The sequence below is a fragment of the Leuciscus leuciscus genome, assembly GCF_965113295.1.
Source record: "Leuciscus leuciscus genome assembly, chromosome: 21".
NCBI classification, from domain to species: domain Eukaryota; kingdom Metazoa; phylum Chordata; class Actinopteri; order Cypriniformes; family Leuciscidae; genus Leuciscus; species Leuciscus leuciscus.
The window spans coordinates 11596185-11613544 of NC_138745.1; the positions used below are offsets into that span (position 1 = coordinate 11596185).

The following is a 17360-nucleotide window of genomic DNA, read 5'->3' on the forward strand; positions in this document are numbered from 1 at the left end:
AAATAAAGTATTTTCTTTTAAATAATATAATTTTTGTAATAATTATACTCTTTGCTAAAATATGCTAAAGAGTTAATGGGATTTGTTGGCCTGGTCCATTGTTGTTTTTTGAAAATAATTAGTTTGAATATTCATAAAAGTAGTTGCTTGCTTCCTTTCCACAACCTGCATGATCTAAAGTTGAATGTATGTCTGTTGTGCACCGTGCTGAAATTTAATACGTAAGGTTTGTTCAACAACCTTTGAACACGCTTTTTATCTTTGCACCTGCAGTCCTAATGACTATCCATGCATGTATTCCAGACAGACCCAAACACTGATGCCTGGTGTTGAAATGGCCTCAACAACAGTAGCATGCGTTAATATAATCCTTTTATACTGCCTGGTGATCCAATTAAAATGATTAAGTATGCTGTATCTTCCCTGGTCCTACTGTTGTAACACTCTCTTCTAGTCAGGTACTGAGGTGCTAATGTCATCCACCCGCACGGGCGTAAATATCATATCCCCGACAAGCAGTAGACAGCTCCACTGCTGATATTAAAAAGGCTGCTTCTGAAGTCTTTGCCTGTTAGGTAAACGCCATTTCCTTTCTCTCTCTGCGTGCCCCCAAGCTGCACAGATATCTGACTCATCCATATTATCCCAGCAGCGGGGGAAAATGTCAGTGCTCAAATAGTAGCTAATTAGATGATGCAGTCTTGTGGCACCGGCCATCTCACCCTTCATCTGAGGCTATGAGGGAGCTAGAGAAATGTGAAGGACTGGGGAAATGTAGACCCATTTACTAACCCAAGAGTCAGATTTTAACTGCAATCTTCTCTGAATGGATTCATTGTATCAGAATGATTAGTGTTTGTTTGTTTTTCTATATAAAACAACAGGTCAATATGCACAATGTGATATTATGTCAATATGGACAATATGCAGTGTTTCTTAGCGTTTCTCAACATGGTGTTAACAAATGTTCCGTTCAAGTTAAATTGGATTATACTACAGGGCTGTTGAACGCTTGATTATGATTGGTTGATGAACGTTCTAAGGTGTGCAATTATTTTCAGGGAAACGCACGGCTAAAGTAGTTCCAGGCAGGTCTTGAACGCATTACAGTTCCATATCACTTTGCGTAGTTAACGCTAATAATGGAAAATAGGATACAATTCACAACAAGAAAACAAATGTGAAACAAGCCTGAGAAGTTAATGGGCACCTTCGGCAAAATAAATAAATAAATGAAGCTTGATCCTCTCAGGAAACAAACGTCCAAACGAGAATCAAGCCATGGATCACCAGAAAAAAAAAAAAAGAAAAGAAAAAATAAACTCTGCTAACATGCAGTCCCATGTGCCTGAGTCTGCTATTTCCAATGTCTAACTACACAATCAAATGGAAATGTGCAGTTGAATTTTAATAAATAAAGTATATAATCCTATCTATAATCAATAGAAAATTAAACTGAATATATAAATAAATTGATAGTCCTGCTGCACGGGTTTTCATTATTATTGCAGATAAATAACAAATAAATAAATATTGATTGGCCTACTTGTTAAAAGGGCTTTACATAAAATAGATTTGTGTTCTAAACCAGATGAAGTAATGAAGGAGTGGCTAGAAACTGAACAATGAACACAGAGGAAGTAAATGCAGGTGAGGGCCATGGAGGATGATGGGGAATATAGTGACCGTGACAGTATTGATTTTATGTTTATTTGAGGTGTGGTAACCGTAGTATAAGCGGAATAATTGACTCCTGGCCGTTGAATTATTAGAACAAATATTTTTCTATTTTTTATGCATTATTTTTCTAATAATTCAACGTTCCTTACATAATTGTTATTGATAAAAATAAAATAAAAATGTCTTATTTTTTAATGATTAGCATTTCAGCTTCTTCCTTTCAATTATTCGCCACCTCCTCTGGTATCTGAATATATTGTATCTGGTATTACTCAACTAAAAAAAGAGTACTTGAAATTACCATACTTAATTTGTGTAAAGTGATTAAGGTAACAGTTTTTATTTTATTTTATTTTTTTACCTCAACCCATAAGAAAGCCAAAGCTAGAAAGGGCTTCAGAGCCTCTACGTTTAAAGCTGAATCATTAATCATTTAACATCCTCATCTATTATCAGAAACAGCAAGTCAACATCTCTTTGCTAATGTCAACTGCCAATCTCCTCCTGGATTTTCTGCTGCAGTCACAAAGTTCAAATTTATCACATTCATTCCCCTAAACTGCTTCCAGATGATAAAAAAATAAAATAAAAAAATAAAATAAAAATTAATATAACACATGTTAACAACAGTAAATAAGTTTTAAGTACATTTTCAGGGAAGATATATCAATCATTTTCAAGAACGCTCATCCAGGGTGAACCAGTCAGTGGTCTGTAATGATGGATTGATTTGAACTTTCCAACATTCTTCTTTAGCAGAAATTGCCTCAGGCTGTTAAAGCCACATTCAATCTGATTACTTGAACTGTCACATAGTTTTTTATTAAATGCTACTGAATGAGTTATATAGCCTAACTCTGGCCTTTTGAACATCATAACACCTGCATTTTGGAACCTATAGTCATTTTGGCTTTGTTTAGAAAGGCATTTGACTTAAATCTGTTTAGTTGTTTGTAGTCTGAACAGCAAACACATGAAACGAGTAATGTCTCAGTCTGATTAGATTTATGTAGATCACTATGTAGTAAATGAGTCAGCGGTTTCAGACATACCATATGTATGAATGTGTAAAACGTCGGACATTTACGTTCCAATGTGCATTTGAGCTCAAAACCATGGCAAGATGTCTTGATAGACATAAGCCGAGGCCAATCTTTCTGTCATATTTTTTCCCACTCTGTTGCTGTTGCATGAGATGGTCTTGGCATTGTGCTGATGCTTTCAGCATTTCTATAGCAACTGATGTACATGCACTGGATATTAAAGGAATATTTCACCCCAAAATGAACATTCTGTCATCATATACTACACAGTCTACACAAACCTGTATGGACAGTCAGTACTGGAGATTTTGACAACTAAATAAAATTTGTGTGCAGTGTGAACAAAGCCATAAATGTGTTGAGAAACGCTTAGAACTCAACCTTAGCCTAATGTAAAGGAGGTTAAAGCACATGACGAGTAACATAAAGCTTGGCTAAAAGATCTACCTACCTACAACTGATGATCAAAAGCCTCCAGCAGTGAGGAAAGCCTACATCAGCCTTTCCATACCTCCGGTCTAAAACCGCTGGTTGATGAGCCACAGCTGGCTTCCTTCTTCAATCAGCTCTTTTTCAAAGTCGAACCATTTCAATGATTATCCCATGAGGAACGAACCAGCAGTATGGAAAAAGGCCCATTAAGACAAGCAATAAGCTCTTAGACAGTATGGCTAGAGCTTGTTTTAATGGTTGTTAGTACATTCAATTCACATTTGATGATTTTCAGGACATGTAGTAATGAGACTGGACTTTTAGCACTCATTGTACCAATAATAGTAAGCAGTCATTCTGCAGACACTTTTATCCTAAGTGCCTCAAGGTGATGATACACAGGGCAACTTTTTGAGCAATGTTGCTGGGCAATCTTGCAGAGCGATTGTTGCTTGGGCACTTTCCCATTGAAAATGGCCAATACATTTCTATCTGGATAATTTAGATTGGTCATGGGCCCTGTTTCTCATCTGGTTCTCCGTTGACGGCAACATTGCTCAAAAAGTTGCCCTGTGTATCATCACCTTTACAGTCAGGTTCAGTCCTCCTAGAGTAGGCTAACAAAGGGTTAAGAGTCGTGACCAGTAAAATGATGATGGCTCAGCGTTTTGAGCTAAAATCAGATTAAAAAACACTGCATATAGGCTACAAATATTGGATAAAATAGTTAGGTTATACTTTATTTTGATGGTCCACTTTAGACATTCTATTAACTAAAAGTAACTTTGCAACTACATGTCAATGAGGTGTTAGGTGTTAGGGTTCGGGTTAGTTAGAATATGTTGACATGTAGTTGCAGAGTTCCTTATAGTCAGTAGAATATCTGTTGGGGGAGCATCAAAATGCAGATATTAATCAGACAGTCTACTAATACTCTAATGAGAGTTAGTTGCAAAGTTAGTAGAATGCCTAAAGTGGACAATCAAAATAAAGTGTTCGCAATAGTTATAATTAGTATAGATTCTGTCAATTGAACTAAATGCCTATGATGCTAAGACTGTCTAGTTAGACATATCATTAAGATTTGAAACAGAGCTAAAAACACTGCTGGTTTTTTTTTTTTTTTTTTTATTAATTAATTTATTTTTTGATTGACTGCTCAGCGTAATCTTTTGTAATCATTTAAAATCATCATCATGTTTGCATTTTAATATCATGTAAATAATAGATGTCTCCCTTTCTGTAAGCAATGAACCGTCCCCTCCCCCGGCTTATCAAATCCCGTGAGCAACATTTTGATTCAATGTCAATTGCAATCAGACACTGACAGCCTGTTTTGGTGGATGTGAATGATCATGATCAGAAGAGTGCTGATACTTTTTGTAAACAGAGGAAGCTGTTATGAACATATGAAGCTGTTATGAACAGATTAGATCAGTGTTTATCAACTAGGGGGTCTCAGCAACTTCTCAGGCGGGCAGAGGTGATGTAAAAAGTATTTGAAATATTAAAATGTAAAAATGGTTTTAACATTAATATCTTAAAGGGCATATTGCCTACAGAGTAAATTGGCAGCATATCCCTCTGAGCTCTCGCTCACAATTTTTTGTTCATTGCAGTACAGTGTATAGACTAATGTTCCATCCTACTGCTGTGAGCTTCATCTCACATCCGGTTGGGGGTTGGGGCTTTCTAATATTATCCTGAACAATGTGGGAGTCCTTGGAGTCAAAAAGATTAAGAACCACTGTTTTAAAGAATTTAGGCAAAGTACTCGTGACCCTTTTGGTTCATGTTGTATTCCATGCTTCACTTGATTTCAGGTGGAGAAGATTTAAAAGGATGGTATAAAATTAAATGTTTTTGGCAACTGTTATATAATCTACTAGCATATGAAAATGTCAGTAACAGTGTTTTAGTACTCAAGGCTGCACTTATTTTACGGACATGGGGACATTTGGACATCTATGGTCCTTTTGACTCAAACCAGTGGAAAAGTATTTATTTATTGGTTACACTTTATTTAGATGGTCCACTTTGTTTAGGCATTCTACTAACTACTGAGGTGTTAAGGCCATTGCACACTGAGTCCGAAATTCGCATCCGAAATTTTCGCACGTTAAAAAAAAAATTCGACCTCACTTTGTCAATCACGCTTGCACACTGTCTACGAAACTTTCGTCCGTAATAAAAAAATTCGGATCGGGTTCGATTTTCGGCGTTTTTCGCATCCACAGCCAGTATTTTGAGAGGCTTTTTGACAATTCAGAGCCACCGTACAAGCGAACGACAAAATCCAGAATGGCGTCTGACAAGTTGATACACTTCGTCTCGCAGCACAAAGTACTGTATGAAAAACAAAAATGTGTGTGTGTGTGTGTGTCCATACCTTAGACAAACTGCCAGTCTCTGTTCAGGATTGATTGGTTCACGGAAATTGGTGGTGGTCTTTTTAATATGTGGCTCCAGTATCGCTAGCAAAGCATCAAACTGTTCCACTGACATTCTGAGGTAAATTTCGCAACTCCTTGATTAGGAGGTGAAACTCTCCTTCCTCTCGGCGCAATCTCAGGATTGGATGGACCCAATATTTCCTCTTTCTTTTTCTCTTTTTAAGAAGAAAGAGGGCAACAAAATCATCCTCACTGCTTGACGAATCCATTTTGTATTTTTTGCGTTTTTTTCCCAAAGGTTCGATAAATACGCATCGGACTCAGTGTGCAAGGTTTCTGTGCGTGACGAATTTTAAGGCTGACGAACACGAAAAAACGCATACGAAAATTTCGGACTCAGTGTGCAATGACCTTTAGGGTTCGGGTTAGTAGAATAGGTTGACGTACTGTAGCTGCAAAGTTACTTATAATCAATAGAATGTCTGTTGGGGGAGCATCAAAATAATGTGTTTGAAGATATCATGCAGACAGTCAACTAATACAGGTGTGACTTGCATTATTTACTTACTGCTTTTATATGTCGGCGGACACCGGAGCATTTGAGTCATGTGTGTTCGGTTATAGAATGTGGTTGTCACTCCCGTAAATAACTGAACTGTGTGTGAACGTTACCGTGTTAAGGACTCATATACAGGATTGACAACTGTATTGTGTTGCTGTGTGAATGTGGCCGTAGTGGCAAAGTTACTTATAGAATGTCAAGTGGACAATCAAAACAAAGTTTTATATATTTATTTATTTGTGTGCTTTTATGCGTTTTTGGAGCTTAATAGCAAAATGGTCAGTACTCTCTATGAACTGACTTTTTTGGAAAAGACCTTTGCATTCCATTATACAGATGGAAAAAGTCAAGACGTTTTGAAAATACTGTAGTTCTACTGATTTTCTTGAAATGAGTTTGTTCTGCATTCGACAGATAAAAATGGCTTGTCACGTGTTTACTTGAAAGCATTTTGACAAATGTATTTTTCATTTTTCTGTTGATTATTTATTTGAGTATTATATCCTCATAAAATGTTAAAACATTCTTGTAAGGAGTTCAAGTACAGACACTCTTTTGTTGTCAAACAGCAGCACTTTTTGAAACCTGGAGGCAGGAGAGTGTTTCTCCCACGCACACTTTTAGCATCTGGATCTCCCCCAGTTGGGAGGTGCTTTTATTTTTGTTTGGGGGTATGTTGTCAATTCTCTGCAGGCCATTTCTGCAGCGGAACAAAAGGCTGCACCGTGGTGCAGCACTCAGCTTTACAGCAGGTAATTTCAGCGTCGCTCAAAGGCACAGCAATAAACTGTCTAAATATTCAAGCCCACAGATGCTTTTGCTATTTCATGGACTAGGGAGGTTCAAAGACGATCTGAACAACAGATTCCTAACTTTGATTTCATGCCGTCATGCTACTTTGCTTCTTCAGTTATTAAAAAAACAAAAAAAACACACAAGCTTTCATACTGTAGCTTTCATACCCTCTCTCTCATGAATAAAAACGCTTTTCTCCAGCAGATCAAATAACAATAACTGTGATAAGTTTCATATGATTTTCCATGCTCTAAAAACAGGCGGGCCGCCTGTTGTCGACCCCAGCTCTACCGCATAAACTATCATCATCTGCCATTGTACTGTGACATTGGGTGGTCAATAAAAATGTTCTGCTGGCATTTTTGGAAATGTGGATTGTAGGTGGCTCACAGACAGAATAATAAGAATTACAAAATGCGCACACCATCCACAATACTATTGACCATGAACTCCCTTTCTGGTGTGTGGGATCTAGTGACGCAGCAGTCAAGTAAAGGATGTTTTACACAGATTGTGATAGGCCGCCTCTCTTGTGTACAACCGGTTTTGCATGCATACTGTACAGTGTGGAACACGTCAATGTAAGCGCAACAAAGGCTGCTGCTTCGGCTCAAACATGCTTCTCGAACCAAGGCCATTTCTGTAAATATTACATTCAATGTTCCATCTAAGTGGTTGTTAGAATTTTTTTAAATAATTGAAATAAAATAGCAATCATATCTCCAGAAAGAGGTCATACAGCTTACAGTGGTGTTATGACCTTCATGTTGTTCTTTAATAATACATTTAATAATCCAATCCATATGCTGTTTGATTGTGCTAGATAAAAAACAATTATTTGATGTTTATATCACAAATTAAAATGTATTTAGAATTAAATTGGCACCCTCATGTATAGAGTTAGCACTCAAATAAGAATTCATTCTCATCCAGGCACCATAACAATAAAATATGAATGACTAACTGAATATGCATTAAAATGTATGCTGTAAAAAGAAAATACTGATAATGATAATGCTGTTTTTGAAAGCCCTATCTCACAATATAATATTTGCTCTCCATTTATTCTTATTTTAGGGAGGAGATGAAAATGGGATGGTCACACTTTATATTAGGTATCTTTGCATTCTTACATAATACAAAAAAATAAGTTAGGTACAATGTACTTATTGTGTTCATATTGCATTGCAAAACACTTGCTGCAATTGAGGTAGGATACGGGTAAGGTTAGGGGACAGGTTTTGTTGTACGAGTAGGTTTAAGGTCGGTTAAGGGGTAACAGCGTAATAATAGATGTAATTACAGAAATTAATTACAGTTGTAATTATAGCCTATGAAGGCAATTTTTTTATATAAGTGCAGTGTGAAAAGATGTATGTACACAATAAGTGCATTGTCTCAAATGATTAATTTAAATGTAAAAACATAGTAGTTAAATATACTTAATATACCGTGGCAATAGGCTTAAGCTTACACACTTCCACTAATTGGGATTTTTAAAGTTAACTCTTGTGCATGCACGTGCATATACATATTTTTAGCATGAAATCCCTAGTGTAACTTCTTAAGCTGAAGTGCAAGTATTTTGCTGTTAATCTTTAGTCACTCCTACAAGTTCAAGTGTTTACATGATGGTGGTGAAGTACGTTTTATAGAGATGTCTACAGCTAAAGTATCACCCTGCTGTGAACCTTGAGGACTCTTTTGAAAGTGAGGTGACGTCTCCTACAGCACTGAATGGGCACTGCATGTGTGGGGGTGTGTTTGAGATCTATCTTGTGCACTATTTGGAGCGCCTTGTTGTCAGTGGCATGGCAGCCTGGCAAGCACTTTCTGCTCTCCTACTTCTTCCATAGCCGTGGGCACATGTAATGAATTGAAGTGGCAGTGACCGTCGTGTGCTGCTGGAGAAAGACACTTTGCAGCTCTATACACCAAATCTTGCCCAGTCTTTCAAATTCCAGTGATGAGACATGTCTGACAGAGCGGATCCACATATTTTCAGGTTCTCATTTGCTTCAGAACCCTAGCATTCCCCTAAAATCAGAGGGAACTGGTACTGTAGGTTGAAAATAATATTGTATATTGAATATTGACAGGATTTAAAGCGATTTTGCATTTAAAATACGTCTAATAACCATCAAAACACAGCCCTGACGTCTTAGCTAAAATAAGGCAAACTGCCTATCCTAACCCTAACCCTAACCATAGCCCAATAATAGACTAGCCATCTAGAACATGAACATGTCAAATAAATGAAACCAAACACCTTGTAATCAATGTTTACTTTGCTTACATGATGGAATATCATTCATATCGCAAGTTATTTTGGCAACAATTACATGTAACCAAATTCAAGGTATTAGCTAGAAGTGGGTTACTCATAGCCGGACTATATCGGGTCTATAGTTAACTGAGACGGTGAAATGACGGCTATTGCTTGCTGTGCTACTGCATCATATTTGATACACAAATTTCTAAGGCATCTAAATTATCAACATGATCAAAACTTTAGTTGTGAAAAAAAAAAAAAAAAAAAAAAAAATTGTACACAATCTGCATGCCTTCATGCCTTAGCGAGTAAAAGGCATTTTATTATAATTCTAAAAATGTCCATCTTCAGGTTGTGGTACATGTATCTTTTTGCAGGGAAATCTTTACTGATTTTTAAAGTAAAAAAAAAAAAAAATAGATTTTATATTATTAGTAATATTTCAAGATGAACAATGACGAAAAGTATGATTATCCTACAGCATTAACAAAATATAAAAATCATGTTAAAATACGAGTATCAAATGTGATACATCATGCTTTTGAGGAATGTTTTGTACATCTCAAAATCATCATTGTATTGCATTGCAATATACAGTATGCTTTGCCTAGTCTACTATACTGTTATAACAATTGAATTGTATTGCATTATAAGTTATAATGATTTCATCTTAATTTTTGGCCATATAAATATCAGAAGCTGCACCAAATTGCGCATTGTTGCTCGGTTTGGACCTCTGAATAAAATTGGGGTGTTTTTTTGTTGTTGTTTTTTTGCCATTGAGTATGAACCTCATATTCTTCTATATCATACTATATAAGCTATAGAGCCTGATGTATCAAATTATGATGCTCAAAAAATGAAAAAATGAAAAAAATATTCTGAATTTGACCAAAGGTTCAATAAACTGTTCCATAAAAAAAAAAAAAAAAAAAAAAAAAAAAAAAAAATTCTCAGACTATTATTTCATATGTCAGACTTTACAAGGTTAAACATTCACTTGCACAGAGAATTTCTATGAAAATGCAATACATTTCTGCCTGCCGGTGCATCTATTTCTGCTACGACTTTCCTTATCACCGCTCAATCTGTCATCAGCATTCAGTGGACATTAGACCTTTGGCGGATCATTGGATTGATAATTAAAAAAAAGACAGAAAACGGAGATTGCATTCACACCAAGGACACATAATAACGCATGGAAGGCTGCTGCCTGAACCTTCATACCCCCTGTCAATAGAAACACGGCAAGAAGTTTATTCCTTGATATTCAATCCAGATGCAACAACACGTCTCAAGACCTCATTTAGTTCCCCATGGTCTGTTCCCACCAGAGAGGGCCACAAGAGTAGGCACAATACCAATACGTTTGAAAAGAGTTCATGTGCGAGTCTCCATAGGGAATCCAGCAAGTGTATCTGTAAATAGTCCATCATCATGCTGTTGCTTTATTTCAAAAGTCTCTTTATTTAATTTAACCACGACCAAACCACTGTCCTAAGTGTGCAAATGAGTACAGGCTAAGGGGCTGTTTACATTGCACCGTTTTCAACTAAAAACGTTAAACTTTATGCGTTTTGGCCGTTCATTAACATGACAACAGCGTTTTGGGTGGCTGAAAATGCAAACTTTTAAAAGCAGGTTTCAAAGTGCTTTTGAAAAAGGTTTCCGTGTAAAAAACAAAAATACAAATCTCTGAAAATGATGACGTTGTGCAAATGCGTATTATGTGTTCAATCTATAGTGTTTCATCGCCATCTAGCGGCCTGGCAGCAGAATATAGCGTTTTTAGTCGCTTTTCGCAGATCCGTGTGAATGGGGATTGTTTTGACAATGGTGTCGTCTGTACGCGAAAAACTCAGACTGTATTGATTTCTGTTTGATATCTAATTTAAAGTTTAGCATTCTCAGGAAACTGAATCAAATTTTCTCTTTAATGACTTTAACTCCACTGGAGGTAATGAGAATGCATTTTTATATTGTTAGTCTTGGAAGATACTAGAAAAAAAAAAAAAAAAAAAATGTACTTGCTTTTGGGAGTTGATATGATGCTGACACTAGGAATAGTTCACTTAAAAATGAAAATTCTGTCATTTACTCACCCTCAAGTTGTTTCAAACCTGTATGCATTTCTTTCTTCTGCTGAACACAAAGGAAGATATTTTGAAGAATGTTGGTAACCAGACAGTTGATGTACCCCATTGACTTCCATGGTTGGAAAAAATAATACTTTGGAAGTCAATGGGGTACATCAACTGTTTGGTTAAAATATGCTAAGAATACGTTCTCTTAATCCAGTGTAATGTTCTCTGGCTACTATTAGTATACCATTCATGGGTTTATCTCGCAAAAATATAAACATTATGTCTCCTAGGCACCATCAAAACATAGAAAGCAGTCCACTCAGAACCATTAATCTCTTTCCAGCTCAACCTATTGTGAGAGTTTGGTGTGTTGCTACTATAGCAAGGCTGAGGCAGATGGTGTTTGGCCAGTGTAGAACCATGACTGACGTGTTACATGGGAAAATAAATTCAGCTTTGCTTACAGAAGTGCAAGACAAAATTCACAGCATTTAGACCCTCAAATATTTAACGGGTCACTTCAAAGTGAACAGGGCAATGCAATGCTACTCTCTATAATGGATGCTTCAAGACTCAAAAGCGTTATCATGCACTCGTTTAGAATGACAAATCTTCCAGTTTGTATTGTTTATTTCAATGTGTCCAGTGTAGACAGCCTAAAAGTGTGCCACGTCAGGTCAAAATTGTGCCTGTTGTAGATTTGTTGGATGGGTATATGCTAATAATCTAATGTTCACTCCATAGTGTTAGCCTGGTCAGTTGCTTAATCATGACACATAGCAACACAGTTAAAATGATTCCTAATATGTTAGAGCTTTTATTGAAAGTAGTCTACTTTTACCTGACATGCGTTCACAAGCATCTGTAAGAGCAGTATTTGTGATGTTTGAGTTGGAGGAGGCACAAGGCACGAAAGGGGCATTTGCAATGTTGTTTGAAAATATGCTTTATTTTTGTAATTCCACTAGATGCCACAAGTGTCGCAGAAACTATACACTTCACTTTTAACAAATCTATTGATGCAGCATAAAGTGTAAAAAACATTGGTGATTGAATATGAGTGTTGTTGTGAGTTATATTTGCATGTTCTTGAGGACTGTATTCGATCCGATTTCTTGCGGCGGGGATTACATTTCCCAATGAAAGACGACAGCGGTCAGTAACTCTGGTGTACTTTGGGCAGGAGCGGGCGGTCTGACATTATTTTATTATTCTAAACAGCTTTTTGAAGAGGAAAAAAGAGATGCATTTTAAATGCATGTGCAATTAAAACCACGTATCAATAGCACAGCAGAAATTAATGGAAATTTGCCCTTACCTATTCAGACATTATTATTATAATTCAGAGTCCCCCTTGTAGCCTAGAGTTTGGGTGAAGAAACATACAGAACATGGATCTTAATAAAAACCTCTGAAATGACTGACGTCCTTATATATTTGTTTCCTTGTTGAATCATCCTATTACTCTGATACATGTGGGATATGATCGCTTTTTCATGTTGACTTTAACGATAAGTCTGCCTGAGACAGATCTTTGTGTTAGCTCTAGATTTATAAAACTAACAATGCTTTAGCACCATGTTTTTGACAGATTCTGCCATTTATGATACGTGTGGCATATATGCTTAATTTCTAGCAGTATTAAATTAATTTTGCATACTGTAACAGAATATTCCGAACTATATATAAATTAATTTATAACCCCTTATATTGTTATATGAATAATAGTGCATTGTTTCTATAGTTATCTAAAAACACTAATGCAGACCTACTTTCCAATTCAACCAGATCAGAAAAATCTGTCAAATTTATAATACAATAGAAGCCTAGATAGAAGAGGTGACATTTTACTGTCTTTGTATTATTTAATAATGAATGTGGCGATTATGCTCTGCTGATCTTTGAGAAGAGCAACCCTGCTGTTTCCACTGGCCGACACCAGATCCAATATGTGGGCCACTGTTAATGACCCTATTACTCTGCTCTGATGGCTTCTATGGGTTTGATGTAGCAATGGTGACAGCGTTGTTTATCCAAGAAAATGGGCACATTGAGCATAGGTGTAATCACTCTCCTCTGAGACCCTGACCAATAGACAGCGGAAAGTAAAGGCAAGGACGAGTTTTTATAGTTTCATTCATGATGATATACCAAATCATTACCGAAATGTGGCCACTGGGGTCAATTGCATCGCATGGCCTACGTTTAAACTCAGCAACTGAACACAGAATAATCACAGCGATTGAATGACCCAAACTGACTCCATGGAGCAATGTATGAATCTCCATGCAGGACTGTTCAAGGTAACATCAGGGGAGGGGAGGGGAGGGGAGGGAATGGTCCTGCAAAAAACACATAAAAATTCACTCTGGTTTAAAGTGATAGTCCTTCCAAAAATCATTGACTCACCTCCTTGTTGTTCCAAACTCATATTCTGTTATTTTCCTGTTTATTATTGTGAACCTGCTTTGAAACAATCTGCTTTTCTATTGTAAAAAGCAATATAAAAATAAAAGTGTTGACTTGACTATCATTTCTTTAGAACACAAAATGAGAAATTTTAAAGAATGAACTATGTATTTTCATAGTTTATAGTTACCAAGACTGTAAAGCTCCAAAAATAACACTAAATGGTTTTTATGTGCAATTTGGAGAATTAAATTGCAGCACTAAATTAAGTTTAATTAAACTAAATTTGTGTCTCGAAGATTAACCAAAGGTTTGGAACGAGGTGGGGGTGAGTAAATGACAGAATTTGCATTTGTGGGTAAACTAATTTTGTTTGTAAAGTTGTTTGGATATTGTTGTGAGTGAGCAAGGACAAACAATAGGTGTAATGAATTGAATTTGTTTTGTTCTAAATTACTGTTGCTTTTAGTGTCTTTCACCTATTCACCTTTTAAAGCTTTTTTAAAGAATTGTAAAAGCATTAGAATTAGCGACACGAAATATGATGTTTGAACATGTTAGGGCACTTTTACAGAATCATTCGTTTATGTTTAGTCTGGTTGCTAAAATGAAACTGCTATTACCCCTCTTATCAAATGTGCTGAGGCACTGAATCCTGAACATTGTTATTAAAAATTAAATTTGACTAAACTCATTTAGTGAATTTTGCATTACCACTTTTCTCCTACCTGGATATATACATAAAACATGTATCCGAAAGCCTCTTGGGTCTGTTGTGATTAAATGTATTTCCCAAAGACATCAAACCTGAATTGACTTGTGCTCAGTGCCTCAGAGGACATCAGTATAGGTCTACTTACATGAATATGGATTTGACCAGGTTGTTACGCACATGTAAAGCAACTCCTCAGAAGCCCTGGAAACCATTGAGCTTTATTACAGTTTTAAACAGTTTGCAGTAAGTGTAGTGTCATGTTGCACACAATGCACAGTGTATCTTTTCTGCACTGGACGCATTGGTAACACTTTGTATTGATGTTCCCTTTTGAACTTTCTGTTGACCATAAGTGACTTTTCAAAATGTCAACTAACTCTCATTAGAGTATTAGTATAATGTCTGCTTAATATCTGAACTCTTTATTGCAACGGTTCTCTAACAGATATTCTACTGACTCTTTTGCAACTACATGTCAACTTATTCTAACTCTACCAGTGTACAAATACTCTACTTGCACTCAAATAAGAGTTAGACATGCAGTTGCAACGTTACTTAGAGTCAACAGAATGTGTTAAAGGGACCATCAATATAAAGTGAAACCAAATCTTCAAATCTGCAAATCACCTCAGAATGTTGACTCAACTTAGACCACATTTATGCTTGACTTCTGCAAAAAGTAAAATAGAACACTTTGTTTCATACCTTTTTTTCAGTGGATAAACAGTGTTGTGTTGTAAAAGGTGACTTTGCAGGCTACTATAAAATAGCATGAATGTACACATAATAAGCCTCATCACAGTAATACATGATATGATCATGACAACATATGATTTCCCATTAACTCATCAACATTCATCAGACTCCGATGTTAAATGAAAAAATAACCGTATACAATTCATACACTACACAGTAGAGTACATAGTTAATAGTGCATAGTGCGTCATTTGGGACACAACTTTAGAATAAGTATTAGAATGTGTTCAAGTGTGTAAACAGTATGTGAGATAACAGTATGGAAGCCACTATGGAGATGTTGTGGTGACAGGAGCAAGTGTGTGCTTTAACGCAAACATTACTGAAGTGTATGCCCTTGGCATCAATGTCTAATGAGATACAGTCTCATGAGAAAAGTCCTCACACGTGGGTTCAGTCTGCTTCTGCCTAGTCAAAACACTAGCCACAAGCATATAGGAAACATAAATAAACCAAGAGTGTGTATGCTTGCATATCTCTGGAGTCACAGTCAGGCAGATTAAGTGTCTTTTAGTCCTGCAGAAGAACACTATCTTTATGTTGAGTTTGTTTTCTGATACTCCCTGACCTCTATCCACTCTTATCAGACTGACCATATTGACTGTGGCCTTTTAAAGTCTGCCCTAGTGGCCTCTATCCTCAGTAATGTGGCCAAAACATGTATCTGCCTCAGCATATGCAACAGTGGCAGGACTTTACATTTGTACACTTCTCGATATACACTCACCTAAAGGATTATTAGGAACACCATACTAATACTGTGTTTGACCCCCTTTCGCCTTCAGAACTGCCTTAATTCTATGTGGCATTGATTCAACAAGGTGCTGAATGCATTCTTTAGAAATGTTGGCCCATATTGATAGGATAGCATCTTGCAGTTGATGGAGATTTGTGGGATGCACATCCAGGGCACGAAGCTCCCGTTCCACCACATCCCAAAGATGCTCTATTGGGTTGAGATCTGGTGACTGTGGGGGCCATTTTAGTACAGTGAACTCATTGTCATGTTCAAGAAACCAGTTTGAAATGATTCAAGCTTTGTGACATGGTGCATTATCCTGCTGGAAGTAGCCATCAGAGGATGGGTACATGGTGGTCATAAAGGGATGGACATGGTCAGAAACAATGCTTAGGTAGGCCGTGGCATTTAAACGATCCCCAATTGGCACTAAGGGGCCTAAAGTGTGCCAAGAAAACATCCCCCACACCATTACACCACAACCACCAGCCTGGACAGTGGTAACAAGGCATGATGGATCCATGTTCTCATTCTGTTTACGCCAAATTCTGACTCTACCATCTGAATGTCTCAACAGAAATCGAGACTCGTCAGACCAGGCAACATTTTTCCAGTCTTCAACTGTCCAATTTTGGTGAGCTCGTGCAAATTGTAGCCTATTTTTCCTATTTTTAGTGGAGCTGAGTGGTACCCGGTGGGGTCTTCTGCTGTTGTAGGCCATCCGCCTCAAGGTTGTGCGTGTTGTCGCTTCACAAATGCTTTGCTGCATACCTCGGTTGTAACGAGTGGTTATTTCAGTCAAAGTTGCTCTTCTATCAGCTTGAATCAGTCGGAAATCCATCCTTCTGTCCTTTTAAATGTCCGTGTTAAAAGTGCACGTTCGTCACGTTAAGTGAAGCTGATTGTTGTAGCCTATAACTCTGACTGCATGATTATATATTAAATATCTGTACTCTCCACAATTAAGGTAGTTGCTAGATTACTGTAACGTTTTTCCACAAGGATGATGAAGAGAGATGAAGAAGATCAAATTACAACAAAGTTTCATTAAATGACACACAAACAGGTAACGCAACAAAACGGGAGACAACAGTGCTAGGCACAAACAATACTAGGCACAAACAATACCAGACAATCAACATAACAAAATGAGGCATTTAAATATACAAGGCAAATTAACTAAAATACAAACAGGTGCTAATTAGTCAAATGCTGAATAACCATGGTAACTAAAGACTGGCAGGAAACTAGAACAAAGGAAACAGTTAACTGAAGATACACAAACTAATATTTCATGGAAATAAACACAAATAGAATGGGAAAATTACCAACAAGAGGAGTTCAAACTAATATCACATAATTTAAGTCTCTGCGATGACTGGTTGATATGCCACGGTAGGCTCCTCTGCAATGTGATTTTTTTCTTTTTCTCAACACTCTGATTTACCAATGGAGTCAAAAGTCTCTGGTTATGGATTTG

The 17360-nt window shown here is 36.8% G+C and overlaps 1 protein-coding gene across 4 annotated transcripts in view; it reads left to right on the top strand.

Moving 5' to 3' along the window:
* Positions 1-17360, top strand: part of grid1b (glutamate receptor, ionotropic, delta 1b) — a 503970-nt gene that overhangs the window by 222035 nt on the left and 264575 nt on the right. The gene's annotated exons all lie outside the window — the stretch shown is intronic.